The sequence below is a fragment of the Oncorhynchus keta genome, chromosome 1, assembly GCF_023373465.1.
Source record: "Oncorhynchus keta strain PuntledgeMale-10-30-2019 chromosome 1, Oket_V2, whole genome shotgun sequence".
Lineage (NCBI taxonomy): Eukaryota > Metazoa > Chordata > Actinopteri > Salmoniformes > Salmonidae > Oncorhynchus > Oncorhynchus keta.
The window spans coordinates 99,187,685-99,203,391 of record NC_068421.1 but is presented as its reverse complement, the minus strand read 5'-3'; the positions used below and the strand labels follow the sequence as shown (position 1 = coordinate 99,203,391).

The 15,707-nt window shown below is 44.6% G+C and overlaps 1 long non-coding RNA gene and 1 pseudogene across 1 annotated transcript; one reads left to right on the top strand and one right to left on the bottom strand.

Moving 5' to 3' along the window:
- Window positions 1-15,707, top strand: part of LOC127931867 (lipoma-preferred partner homolog) — a 364,058-nt pseudogene that overhangs the window by 321,495 nt on the left and 26,856 nt on the right.
- On the bottom strand, window positions 8,604-8,860 carry LOC127908979 (uncharacterized). Its single transcript, XR_008069380.1, has 3 exons — window positions 8,781-8,860; window positions 8,683-8,731; window positions 8,604-8,633 (listed from the first exon to the last, which is right to left on the bottom strand). It is a non-coding gene; the product is annotated as an uncharacterized LOC127908979 (long non-coding RNA).

The window sequence follows — 15,707 nt, the reverse complement described above, 5'->3', positions numbered from 1 at the left end:
CAAGGCATCAAGCTCATTGATGAACTCTCCGAGGGAACCTGGAGGGCGATAAATGATAAGGATGTTAAGCTTGAAAGGGCTGGTAACTGTGACAGCATGGAATTCAAAGGAGGCAATAGACAGATGGGTAAGGGGAGAAAGAGAGAAAGACCACTTGGGAGAGATGAGGATCCCGGTGCCACCACCCCGCTGACCAGAAGCTCTCGGGGTGTGCGAGAACACGTGGGCGGACGAGGAGAGAGCAGTAGGAGTAGCAGTGTTATCTGTGGTGATCCATGTTTCCGTCAGTGCCAAGAAGTCAAGGGACTGGAGGGAGGCATAGGCTGAGATGAACTCTGCCTTGTTGGCCGCAGATTGGCAGTTCCAGAGGCTACCAGAGACCTGGAACTCCACGTGGGTCGTACGCGCTGGGACCACCAGGTTAGGGTGGTCGCGGCCACGCGGTGTGGAGCGTTTGTATGGTCTGTGCAGAGAGGAGAGAACAGGGATAGACAGACACATAGTTGACAGGCTACAGAAAAGGCTACGCTAATGCAAGGAAATTGGAATGACAAGCGGACTACACGTCTCGAATGTTCAGAAAGTTAGGCTTACGTAGCAAGAATCTTATTGACTAAAATGATTAAAATGATACAGTACTGCTAAAGTAGGCTAGCTGGCAGTAGCTGCGTTGTTGACACTACACTAATCAAGTCGTTCCGTTGAGTGTAATAATTTCTACAGTGCTGCTATTCGGGGCTAGCTGGCTAGCTAGCAGTGTTGTTTACGTTACGTTGAGTTAAAAGAACGACAATAGCTGGCTAGCTAACCTAGGAAATCGCTCTAGACTACACAATTATCTTTGAAACAAAGACGGCTATGTAGCTAGCTATGTAGCTAGCTACGATCAAACAAATCAAACCGTTGTACTGTAATGAAATGAAAATGTGATACTACCTGTGAATGCGACCGGGTTGTTGAGTTCTATTCAGTAGACGTTGGCTAGCTGTTAGCTGTTGGCTAGCTAGCAGAGTCTCCTACGTTAAGGACGACAAATAGCTGGCTAGCGAACCTCAGTGAATTAAGATAATCACTCCAAGGCTACACACACTAAACTACACAATTATCTTGGAAACAAAGACAGCTATGTAGCTAGCTAACACTGAACTAATCAAGTCGTACAGTTGAGTGAATAGCACTACAGTGATGCTAATCTGTGTGCGTTAGCTAGCGTTGCTAGCTCCTGGGCGAATAGCAGTGAAGGCTACGTTAGGGCGACGAAATACGAAATACGATAATTATGCAATTATCTCTGATACAAGGACGGCTATGTAGCTAGCTAAGAAGAATGGCTAAGATTATGTAGCTAGCTAACAGTAAACTAATCAAGTCGTACAGTTGAGTGAATAGCACTACAGTGATGCTAATCTGTGTGCGTTAGCTAGCGTTAGCTAGCTCCTGGGCGAATAGCAGTGAAGGCTACGTTAGGGCGACGAAATACGATAATTATGCAATTATCTCTGATACAAGGACGGCTATGTAGCTAGCTAAGAAGAATTGCTAAGATTAGACAAATCAACCGTTGTACTATAATGAAATGTAATGAAAAAGTTATACAACCTGCAGAGCGAAGTGCGAATGCGACCGCTCGCTCCAGCCGGCTGGAGACAACAGGAGACATCTGGAGACAGCAGGAGACATCTGGAGACAGCAGGAGACATCTGGAGACAGCAGGAGACATCTGGAGACAGCAGGAGACAGCAGGAGACAGCAGGAGACATCTGGAGACAGCAGGAGACATCTGGAGACAGCAGGAGACAGCAGGAGACAGCAGGAGACATCTGGAGACAGCAGGAGACATCTGGAGACAGCAGGAGACAGCAGGAGACAGCAGGAGACATCTGGAGACAGCAGGAGACATCTGGAGACAGCAGGAGACAGCAGGAGACAGCAGGAGACATCTGGAGACAGCAGGAGACATCTGGAGACAACAGGAGACATCTGGAGACAGCAGGAGACATCTGGAGACAGCAGGAGACAGCAGGAGACAGCAGGAGACAGCAGGAGACATCTGGAGACAGCAGGAGACATCTGGAGACAGCAGGAGACAGCAGGAGACAGCAGGAGACAGCAGGAGACATCTGGAGACAACAGGAGACATCTGGAGACAACAGGTGACATCTGGAGACAGCAGGAGACAGCAGGAGACAGCAGGAGACAGCAGGAGACAGCAGGAGACATCTGGAGACAACAGGAGACATCAGGAGACAACAGAAGACATCAGGAGACAACAGAAGACATCAGGAGACATCAGGAGACAACTGGTTTTAAGTAGTGTAGTGATTACAGCCGGCTGGAGGCCTCAGTTAGGCTACACAAGGCCAAGCCTATTCTATTCCCTCTGGAGACTTGAAGAGGAGAGAAGAGAGAGAAGAGGAGAGGAGTGGAGTGAAGAGGAGACAAGATGAGGAGGAGGAGAGAAGAGATGAGTAGAGGAAGGGGAGAGAATAAGACGAGGGAGGAAAATACAGATAGATCAGGTGAAATGAGGTCTGCTTTTCATGAACAGAAAGCACACGCTCCGGGAGTCGTCTTCTTCCAAACGATTCCCTCCAGTCATCCATCAGCTGCTGTCTCTATCTCTCTCTGCAATCTCACCCTGGGGACGACCCAAATGGCACCCTTTTCCCTATATATTCCCAGAGCCTGGTCAAAAGTAGTGCACTATAAATTGAATAGGGGACTCTGTGCCAACAACACGTATATTTATGTCACAGGAGCTTTACACTGTCATCCCTAGTGAACTACAGCTTTACACTGTCATCCCTAGTGAACTACAGCTTTACACTGTCATCCCTAGTGACCCACAGCTTTACACTGTCATCCCTAGTGAACTACAGCTTTACACTGTCATCCCTAGTGAACTACAGCTTTACACTGTCATCCCTAGTGAACTACAGCTTTACACTGTCATCCCTAGTGAACCACAGCTTTACACTGTCATCCCTAGTGACCCACAGCTTTACACTGTCATCCCTAGTGAACCACAGCTTTACACTGCCATCCCTAGTAAACCACAGCTTTACACTGTCATCCCTAGTGACCCACAGCTTGTAAAGTGGATCTGCTCAATAGCATATAGACTATAAATATCACTCAGCCATACTGAGCAGTAACAACAGTATGTGGTGGGTTATGTACATTCTGCATCGTGGCTGAGTGGGCACGGAAGTGTCTTTTTGAACAGCAGGATCCAGCAGGCGTAGGGAAGGGAGGGAGAATGATGATGTAGTGCAGTGTTGCCCCACACCCCGAGCACTGTTGGAAAACACTGTGGCGCCCTGCCACCGCTCGATACGCACAGCCAGCCAATAGGAGCAGAGAGAGAGAGATTGATAGTTAGAGAGAGAGATTGATAGTTAGTGAGAGAGAGAGAGAGAGAGAGAGAGAGAGAGAGAGAGAGAGAGAGAGAGAGAGAGAGAGAGAGAGAGAGAGAGAGAGAGAGAGAGAGAGAGACGCGTTACAGAGAGCTGGTAGTCCCATCCACCAAACTACCAGGTGTGAAACAGGGAAGGGACTCAGGGGGTATGCTAATTTGGTATAGAGCAGACCTAACTCACTCTATTAAATTAATAAAAACAGGAACATTTTACATTTGGCTAGAAATTCAAAAGGAAATTATCTTAACAGAGAAAAATGTCCTCCTGTGTGCTACCTACAGTGGGGAGAACAAGTATTTGATACACTGCCGATTTGAGAGTCTCTCAGAGTGTTTACAGTCAGCCCACTGACCTCAACCCAGAGTCTCTCAAAGCGTTTACAGTCAGCCAACTGACCTCAACCCAGAGTCTCTCAGAGCGTTTACAGTCAGCCCACTGACCTCAACCCAGAGTCTCTCAGAGCGTTTACAGTCAGCCAACTGACACCCCTATCAGATCACAGCAAAATCACAATCTACTTAAACAGAGCAATACTCAATCATGAGGCATCGAAGTCAAACAAACGGTTACTATTCAGAGATGCTATAGACGGAAGGAAGGGAGTGTAGAAACCTACCAAACAACTATTTGCCAACAATAAATCCAGTCCCTCCTAGACAACTTCCTGGACAAAATGTTTTTTTTGTAATAGTGAAGGTTTAACTTCTCTAGGGTAGGGGGCAGCATTTGGAATTTTGGATGAAAAGCATGCCCAAATTAAACTGCCTTCTACCCAGGCCCAGAAGATAGGATATGCATATAATTAGTAGATTTGGATGGACAACACTCTACAGTTTCCAAAACGTTTCAAATAATGTCTGTGAGTATAACAGAACTGATTTAGCAGGAAGTAGTCCATTCAGGAAGTAGGATTTTCTTGTTGTTGTTGTAGTTTTCTATTCAATACCATTACAGTATCCATTGACTTAGGACTTAAATTGCAGTTCCTATGCCTTCCACTAGATGTCAACAGTCTTTAGAAATCGTTTCAGGCTTGTATTCTGAAAAATGAGGGAGTAAGAGCAGTCTGAATGAGTGGACCCTGCCGTGTCACAGAGCGTTTTCATGCGCACGACCGAGAGAGAACCTTTCTTGTTTACCTTTTATATTGACTACGTTATTGTCCGGTTGAAATATTATCGATTATTTAAGCTAAAAACAACCTGAGGATTGAATATAAACATCGTTTGACATGTTTCTATGAACTTTACGGATACAATTTGGATGTCTTCCTGTTGTGACTGCGTTTGAGCCGATGGATTACTGAAGAAAACACACAAACAAAACTGAGGTAATTGGATATAAAGAGACTTCATCGTACAAAGGAACATTTATTGAATAAATGAATCTCTGCTGAGTGCAAACATATGAAGATAATCAAAGGTAAGTGATTAAATTGGATTCTTTCTGACTCGTGTAACTGTTCTACTTGGCTGGTTACTGTTTGTAATGATTTGTCTGCTATGTTCTCAAATAATTGTAAGGTATGCTTTCGCCGTAAAGCATTTTGAAATCTGACACCGTGGTTGGATTCACAAGAAGTTAATCTTTAAACCTATGTAAAATAGTTGTATATTTTCTGAATCGTTATAATGAGTATTTCTGTATTTGAATTTGGCGCTCTGCAATCTCACTGAATGTTGGCCAGGTGGGACGCTATCGTCCCACATACCCTGGAGAGGTTAAACTTAGTAGGAGGCCTGAACAATATATCATACCTATCAGTAGAAAACCTAAGATAACATGATGAATATTTTAAAAACCTGGAGGAACATATCCATCAAAAACACATAAAGAAAATCAGAAAATCAGAAAATCAGAAAATTTGATGCCTAAAAATCTATACATACCTCGGCCTAAACATCTGCGCCACAGGTAACTTCCACAAAGTTGTGAATGAGCTGAGAGACAAGGCAAGAAGGACCTTCTATGCCATCAAAAGGAACAAAATTAGACATATCAATTAGGATCTGGCTAAAAATACTTGAATCAGTAAAAAAACGTCCCTTTTCCCTTCCCTGTCTTTCAAAGATAATTAATAAAAATCAAAATAACTTCACAGAGTTTCATTGTAAAGGGTTTAAACACTATTTCTCATGCTTGTTCAATGAACCATAAACAATTAATGAACATGCACCTGTGGAACGGTCGTTAAGACACTAACAGCTTACAGACGGTCTGCAATTAAGGTCACAGTTATGAAAACTTAGGACACTATAAAGAGGGCTTTCTACTGTCTCTGAAAAACACCAAAGGAAAGATGCCCAGGTTCCCTGCTGATCTGCGTGAACGTGCCTTAGGCATGCTGCAAGGAGGCATGAGGACTGCAGATGTGGCCAGGGCAATAAATCTCAATGTCCGTACTGTGAGACGCCTAAGACAGCGCTACAGAAAGACAGGACAGACAGCTGATCATCCTCGCAGTGGCAGACCACGTGTAACAACACCTGCACAGGATAAGTACATCCGAACATCACAGCTGCGGGACAGGTACAGGATGGCAACAACAACTGCCTGAGTTACACCAGGAACGCGCAATTCCTCTATCAGTGTTCTGACTGTCCGCAATAGGCTGAGAGAGGCTGGACTGAGGCTTGTAGGCCTGTTGTAAGGCAGATCCTCACCAGACATCACAGGCAACAACGTCGCCTATGGGCACAAACCTACCGTCGCTGGACCAGACAGGACTGGCAAAAAGTGCTCTTCACTGACGAGTAGCGGTTTTGTCTCACCAGGGTGGTGGTCGGATTCGTGTTTATCGTCGAAGAAATGAACGTTACACCGAGGCCTGTACTCTGGAGCGGGATCGATTTGGAGGTGGAGGGTCCGTCATGGTCTGGGGCGGTGTGTCACAGCATCATCGGACTGAGCTTTTTGTCATCGCAGGCAATCTCAACGCTGTGTGTTACAGGGAAGACATCCTCCTCCCTCATGCGGTACTCTTCCTGCAGGCTCATCCTGACATGACCCTCCAGTATGACAATGCAACCAGCCATACTGCTCATTCTGTGCGTGATTTCCTGCAAGACAGGAATGTCAGTGTTCTGCCATGACCCCCCTCTTTGTTCAGGGACACTAGTGGAAGCCTTAGGAAGTGCAATATGACCCCATAGAGACTGTATATTCGATAGGAAATGACTTGAAAAACTACAATCCTCAGATTTCCCACTTCCTGGTGGATTTTTTTTGTCTCATGTTTTTGCCTTCCATATGAGTTATGTTATACTCACAGACATCATTCAAACAGTTTTAGAAACTTCAGACTGTTTTCTATCCAAATCAACTAATAATATGCATATATTAACAACCGGGCCTGAGTAGTAGGCAGTTTACTCTGTGCACCTTATTCATCCCCAAGCTACTCAATACTCCCCCCCCAGTCCCAAAGAAGTTAAAGATCTAGTAATCTTTTACATCAGTAGTAGTCAATATTTAATCGTCACTTTATTCAGTCTCATCTGAAAGTTGTAAATTCTTGGTTATCTTCACAAAGTTGAATCAACATTACAAAATTTGGTTTAATTATTTATTTACAAAATACCTCAATAATCAAACAGGATTACATCTACACATAATGCATTGATTACTAATGATGTCATAAAGGAAAACGTCCGGCGGACAGAACAGATATGACATCACAAAGAAAGGGGTTTTGAATGAAAGAGCGGGAAGACTGAGAAACAACTGGAGAAGCTATGCTATCGTAAATACAGAATCTTATGCATTCTAAATAACCGCCTGTTTGGAAAAGGAAAATGCAAGGAATATTTACTCTGAGCTGCGCTTCAATAGGTTGGTCTTAGATGGAAGGCCGTGTTGCCCAGCCGAGTCCTGTGATAGACGGGATACTCTGTCTGTTCAATAGCTTCAATAGGTTGGTCTTAGATGGAAGGCCGTGTTGCCCAGCCGAGTCCTGTGGTAGACGGGATACTCTGTCTGTTCAATAGCTTCAATAGGTTGGTCTTAGATGGAAGGCCGTGTTGCCCAGCCGAGTCCTGTGATAGACGGGATACTCTGTCTGTTCAATAGCTTCAATAGGTTGGTCGTAGATGGAAGGGCGTGTTGCCCAGCCGAGTCCTGTGGTAGACGGGATACTCTGTCTGTTCAATAGCTTCAATAGGTTGGTCTTAGATGGAAGGCCGTGTTGCCCAGCAGGGATCTCTTGTCCTCTGAAGAATGTCTCTGGTGGTAAACTGGTTACGCTGTAGTATCGTTGTGTGTGTTAGACTGTATACGTCGTCCATCCTTTCTTAGCCCATGTTTACAGCGGCTGCTGCTAACTCAACGGAGGTATCACTTTTGGAGTGAATAAGAGTTCATACCAAGTTGCGATACTTTTAAGCTAGTGCTATAATCTGGCTGGTATAGTCGATATTCATCCTTCCGGCGTGTCGATCTTCACCTTGAACACGATGCTAATTTCGTTCGGTTATTATCTAAGCTCTTTTAACGCAGGACCGTCATGTCCTCGGAACAGAAAGTTTAATTTTCACCTACGGGTAGTTTATATAGTTTTACAACCCAGGTCTGTTCACTTGAGCAGAGGGCCTCTGAATGAGTGGTGTTCTTATGACAAAACGTTCTCTCGTTAAGAAGCTAAAATTACATTTCATCTTTTCACAAATAGTTTCATGTTTAAACATTTAAATTGCACAACTATTCCATGTGAATCTGATAACGAGAACGTGTAGATTTTCCAAGATACAGTTTATGTCGTCCTATCATCGGTAATAATGTCTCAGACGCCAACTGATCTGACATCATATTCATGAAGTACCAACGTATTTTCAACTGGTTGGATTACCGCAATATGGTTCCGTTTCCCACCTTTTGATGTTCCCAGAATCTCTATGTTAACATAACTTTTCAAAAGTCAGCTCTATAGAGCAGAGAGAGAGAAACGGGGTATTTATGGGGGTCATAAACCTCCCCCAATAGTTCAACGTCATGACAGCCCTAAACAGAGAGTGGCAGAATACCTGACCACTGTGACTGACCCTAAACAGAGAGTACACAGCGGCATAATACCTGATCACTGTGACTGACCCTAAACAGAGAGTACACAGTGGCAGAATACCTGATCACTGTGACTGACCCCAAACAGAGAGTACACAGTGGCAGAATACCTGACCACTGTGACTTACCCTAAACAGAGAGAACACAGTGGCAGAATACCTGACCACTGTGACTGACCCTAAACAGAGAGGACACAGCGGCAGAATACCTGACCACTGTGACTGACCCTAAACAGAGAGTACACAGTGGCAGAATACCTGTCCACTGTGACTGACCCTAAACAGAGAGTACACAGCGGCAGAATACCTGACCACTGTGACTGACCCTAAACAGAGAGAACACAGTGGCAGAATACCTGACCACTGTGACTGACCCTAAACAGAGAGTGGCAGAATACCTGACCACTGTGACTGACCCAAACTTAAGGAAAGCTTTGACTATGTACAGACTCAGTGAGCATAGCCTTGCTTTTGAGAAAGGTTGCCGTAGACAGACATGGCTCTCAAGAGAAGACAGGCTATGTGCTCACTGCCCACATAATGAGGTGGAAACTGAGCTGCACTTCCTAACCTCCTTCCCAATGTATGACCATATTAGAGAGACATATTTCCCTCAGATTACACAGATCCACAAAGAATTAGAAAACAAACCCAATTTTGATAAACTCCCATATCTATTGGGTGAAATTCCACAGTGTTCCATCACAGCAGCAAGATGTGTGACCTGTTGCCACAAGAAAAGGGCAACCAGTGAAGAACAAACACCATTGTAAATACAACCCATATTTATTTTCCCTTGTGTACTTTAACTATTTTCACATCATTACCACCCTGTATATATACATAATTAACACTGTATATATACATAATTAACACTGTATATATACATAATTAACACTGTATATAGACATAATTAACACTGTATATAGACATAATTAACACTGTATATAGACATAATTAACACTGTATATAGACATAATTAACACTGTATATAGACATAATTAACACTGTATATAGACATAATTAACACTGTATATATACATAATATGACATTTGAAATGTCTTTATTCTTTTGGATCGTTTTTAAGGGTAATGTTTACTGTTAATTTTTTTCCAATAAAGAGAGAGAGAGAGAGAGAGAGAGAGAGAGAGAGAGAGAGAGAGAGAGAGAGAGAGGCAGAGGTAGAGAGAGAGAGAGAGAGAAATGCAGAGAGAAAGATGCAGAGATCCAGGAAATGCCTGAGCACAGCACAGCCCCCTCCCCATCAGCCAATCACATGGCCCATCAGTCAGCTAATTGATGATATCTCTGTCGTCTTCGCTTCCCTTCCCTTCCCAGTCTCCTGTAATCGCAGAGCTGTTTAGAGAGGGCAAATCATTATTTATGAAATATTGGGAGTAACAAATGGCAGAGTAGATATTAAGGAGAAGGATGTCTGAGATCAGACAGAGTTGGATGGGCCTGCCACTTCCCCTGCGGGCCGCCTGCCCAGCGAGCCTTCCAGCCTGGAGGGGGGGAAACCTGCAGTCATCACAAAGTGGATGTATTTACAGCTCCCTCTCACCCACTCACCAATCAGAGAGGAGAACGGCGGTCGCTAGGCGGGTGAAAAACAACTGTGTTTGTGTTTTGAGAATACACTGCTAATCAGAATATCTGAGAGAGAAAGAGACACATTCTAGACCAGAACCACTCAAAGTAGACACACATTCTAGACCAGAACCACTCAACGTAGACACACATTCTAGACCAGAACCACTCAAAGTAGACACACATTCTAGACCAGAACCAGAACCACTCAACGTAGACACACATTCTAGACCAGAACCAGAACCACTCAACGTAGACACACATTCTAGACCAGAACCACTCAAAGTAGACACACATTCTAGACCAGAACCACTCAACGTAGACACATATTCTAGACCAGAACCACTCAACGTAGACACACATTCTAGACCAGAACCACTCAAAGTAGACACACATTCTAGACCAGAACCACTCAACGTAGACACATATTCTAGACCAGAAACACTCAACGTAGACACACATTCTAGACCAGAACCACTCAACGTAGACACACATTCTAGACCAGAACCACTCAACGTAGACACACATTCTAGACCAGAACCAGAACCACTCAACGTAGACACACATTCTAGACCAGAACCACTCAACGTAGACACATATTCTAGACCAGAACCACTCAACGTAGACACACATTCTAGACCAGAACCACTCAACGTAGACACACATTCTAGACCAGAACCACTCAACGTAGACACACATTCTAGACCAGAACCACTCAACGTAGACACACATTCTAGACCAGAACCACTCAACGCAGACACACATTCTAGACCAGAACCACTCAACGTAGACACACATTCTAGACCAGAACCACACAACGTAGACACATATTCTAGACCAGAACCAGAACCACTCAACGTAGACACACATTCTAGACCAGAACCAGAACCACTCAACGTAGACACACATTCTAGACCAGAACTACTCAACGTAGACACACATTCTAGACCAGAACCACTCAACGTAGACACACATTCTAGACCAGAACCAGAACCACTCAACGTAGACACACATTCTAGACCAGAACCACTCAACGTAGACACACATTCTAGACCAGAACCACTCAACGTAGACACACATTCTAGACCAGAACCAGAACCACTCAACGTAGACACACATTCTAGACCAGAACCACTCAACGTAGACACACATTCTAGACCAGAACCACTCAACGTAGACACACATTCTAGACCAGAACCAGAACCACTCAACGTAGACACACATTCTAGACCAGAACCACTCAACATAGACACACATTCTAGACCAGAACCAGAACCACTCAACGTAGACACATATTCTAGACCAGAACCACTCAACGTAGACACACATTCTAGACCAGAACCACTCAACGTAGACACACATTCTAGACCAGAACCACTCAACGTAGACACACATTCTAGACCAGAACCAGAACCACTCAACGTAGACACACATTCTAGACCAGAACCACTCAACGTAGACACACATTCTAGACCAGAACCACTCAACGTAGACACACATTCTAGACCAGATCCACTCAACGTAGACACACATTCTAGACCAGAACCAGAACCACTCAACGTAGACACACATTCTAGACCAGAACCACTCAACGTAGACACACATTCTAGACCAGAACCACTCAACGTAGACACATATTCTAGACCAGAACCAGAACCACTCAACGTAGACACACATTCTAGACCAGAACCACTCAACGTAGACACATATTCTAGACCAGAACCAGAACCACTCAACGTAGACACACATTCTAGACCAGAACCACTCAACGTAGACACACATTCTAGACCAGAACCACTCAACGTAGACACACATTCTAGACCAGAACCACTCAACGTAGACACACATTCTAGACCAGAACCACTCAACGTAGACACACATTCTAGACCAGAACCACTCAACGTAGACACACATTCTAGACCAGAACCACTCAACGTAGACACACATTCTAGACCAGAACCACTCAACGTAGACACATATTCTAGACCAGAACCAGAACCACTCAACGTAGACACACATTCTAGACCAGAACCACTCAACGTAGACACACATTCTAGACCAGAACCACTCAACGTAGACACACATTCTAGACCAGAACCAGAACCACTCAACGTAGACACACATTCTAGACCAGAACCACTCAACGTAGACACACATTCTAGACCAGAACCACTCAACGTAGACACACATTCTAGACCAGAACCACTCAACGTAGACACACATTCTAGACCAGAACCACTCAACGTAGACACACATTCTAGACCAGAACCAGAACCACTCAACGTAGACACACATTCTAGACCAGAACCACTCAAAGTAGACACACATTCTAGACCAGAACCAGAACCACTCAACGTAGACACACATTCTAGACCAGAACCACTCAACATAGACACACATTCTAGACCAGAACCACTCAACGTAGACACACATTCTAGACCAGATCCACTCAACGTAGACACACATTCTAGACCAGAACCAGAACCACTCAACGTAGACACACATTCTAGACCAGAACCACTCAACGTAGACACACATTCTAGACCAGAACCACTCAACGTAGACACATATTCTAGACCAGAACCAGAACCACTCAACGTAGACACACATTCTAGACCAGAACCACTCAACGTAGACACATATTCTAGACCAGAACCAGAACCACTCAACGTAGACACACATTCTAGACCAGAACCACTCAACGTAGACACACATTCTAGACCAGAACCACTCAACGTAGACACACATTCTAGACCAGAACCACTCAACGTAGACACACATTCTAGACCAGAACCACTCAACGTAGACACATATTCTAGACCAGAACCAGAACCACTCAACGTAGACACACATTCTAGACCAGAACCACTCAACGTAGACACACATTCTAGACCAGAACCACTCAACGTAGACACACATTCTAGACCAGAACCAGAACCACTCAACGTAGACACACATTCTAGACCAGAACCACTCAACGTAGACACACATTCTAGACCAGAACCACTCAACGTAGACACACATTCTAGACCAGAACCACTCAACGTAGACACACATTCTAGACCAGAACCACTCAACGTAGACACACATTCTAGACCAGAACCAGAACCACTCAACGTAGACACACATTCTAGACCAGAACCACTCAACGTAGACACACATTCTAGACCAGAACCACTCAACGTAGACACACATTCTAGACCAGAACCACTCAACGTAGACACACATTCTAGACCAGAACCACTCAACGTAGACACATATTCTAGACCAGAACCAGAACCACTCAACGTAGACACACATTCTAGACCAGAACCACTCAACGTAGACACATATTCTAGACCAGAACCAGAACCACTCAACGTAGACACACATTCTAGACCAGAACCACTCAACGTAGACACACATTCTAGACCAGAACCACTCAACGTAGACACACATTCTAGACCAGAACCACTCAACGTAGACACACATTCTAGACCAGAACCACTCAACGTAGACACACATTCTAGACCAGAACCACTCAACGTAGACACACATTCTAGACCAGAACCACTCAACGTAGACACACATTCTAGACCAGAACCACTCAACGTAGACACATATTCTAGACCAGAACCAGAACCACTCAACGTAGACACACATTCTAGACCAGAACCACTCAACGTAGACACACATTCTAGACCAGAACCACTCAACGTAGACACACATTCTAGACCAGAACCAGAACCACTCAACGTAGACACACATTCTAGACCAGAACCACTCAACGTAGACACACATTCTAGACCAGAACCACTCAACGTAGACACACATTCTAGACCAGAACCACTCAACGTAGACAAACATTCTAGACCAGAACCACTCAACGTAGACACACATTCTAGACCAGAACCAGAACCACTCAACGTAGACACACATTCTAGACCAGAACCACTCAAAGTAGACACACATTCTAGACCAGAACCAGAACCACTCAACGTAGACACACATTCTAGACCAGAACCACTCAACATAGACACACATTCTAGACCAGAACCACTCAACGTAGACACACATTCTAGACCAGATCCACTCAACGTAGACACACATTCTAGACCAGAACCAGAACCACTCAACGTAGACACACATTCTAGACCAGAACCACTCAACGTAGACACACATTCTAGACCAGAACCACTCAACGTAGACACATATTCTAGACCAGAACCAGAACCACTCAACGTAGACACACATTCTAGACCAGAACCACTCAACGTAGACACATATTCTAGACCAGAACCAGAACCACTCAACGTAGACACACATTCTAGACCAGAACCACTCAACGTAGACACATTCTAGACCAGAACCACTCAACGTAGACACACATTCTAGACCAGAACCACTCAACGTAGACACACATTCTAGACCAGAACCACTCAACGTAGACACATATTCTAGACCAGAACCAGAACCACTCAACGTAGACACACATTCTAGACCAGAACCACTCAACGTAGACACACATTCTAGACCAGAACCACTCAACGTAGACACACATTCTAGACCAGAACCAGAACCACTCAACGTAGACACACATTCTAGACCAGAACCACTCAACGTAGACACACATTCTAGACCAGAACCACTCAACGTAGACACACATTCTAGACCAGAACCACTCAACGTAGACAAACATTCTAGACCAGAACCACTCAACGTAGACACATTCTAGACCAGAACCAGAACCACTCAACGTAGACACACATTCTAGACCAGAACCACTCAACGTAGACACACATTCTAGACCAGAACCACTCAACATAGACACACATTCTAGACCAGAACCACTCAACGTAGACACACATTCTAGACCAGAACCAGAACCACTCAACGTATTTACGCTTGCCATACTTTACAGATTTTAATTTTTAATTCATTTGTAAAAATGTCTAAAAACAATAAAACACTTTTATATTATGGGGTATTGTGCCTAGGCCAGTGACACATTCTCAGTTGAATTCATTTTCAATTCTGGCTGAAACAGAACAGAATGTGGGGTGTGAATACTTTCTGAAGGCTCTGTACTTGTCTTTACCTGCTACCAGTCACTTCTCAGCCCTGTTTAAATGTGTATCCTGCTACCAGTCACTTCTCAGCCCTGTTTAAATGTGTATCCTGCTACCAGTCACTTCTCAGCCCTGTTTAAATGTGTATCCTGCTACCAGTCACTTCTCAGCCCTGTTTAAATGTGTATCCTGCTAGAGTGTAGAGGCGGCAGGTAGCCTAGTGGTTAGAGTGTAGAGGCGGCAGGTAGCCTAGTGGTTAGAGTGTAGAGCGGCAGGTAGCCTAGTGGTTAGAGTGTAGAGGAGGCAGGTAACCTAGTAGTTAGAGTGTAGAGGTGGCAGGTAGCCTAGTGGTTAGAGTGTAGAGGTGGCAGGTAGCCTAGTGGTTAGAGTGTAGAGTAGGTAGGTAGCCTAGTGGTTAGAGTGTAGAGGCGGCAGGTAGCCCAGTGGTTAGAGTGTAGAGGCGGCAGGTAGCCCAGTGGTTAGAGTGTAGAGGAGGCAGGGTAGCCTAGTGGTTAGAGTGTAGAGGCGGCAGGTAGCCTAGTGGTTAGAGTGTAGAGGCGGCAGGTAGCCTAGTGGTTAGAGTGTAGAGGCGGCA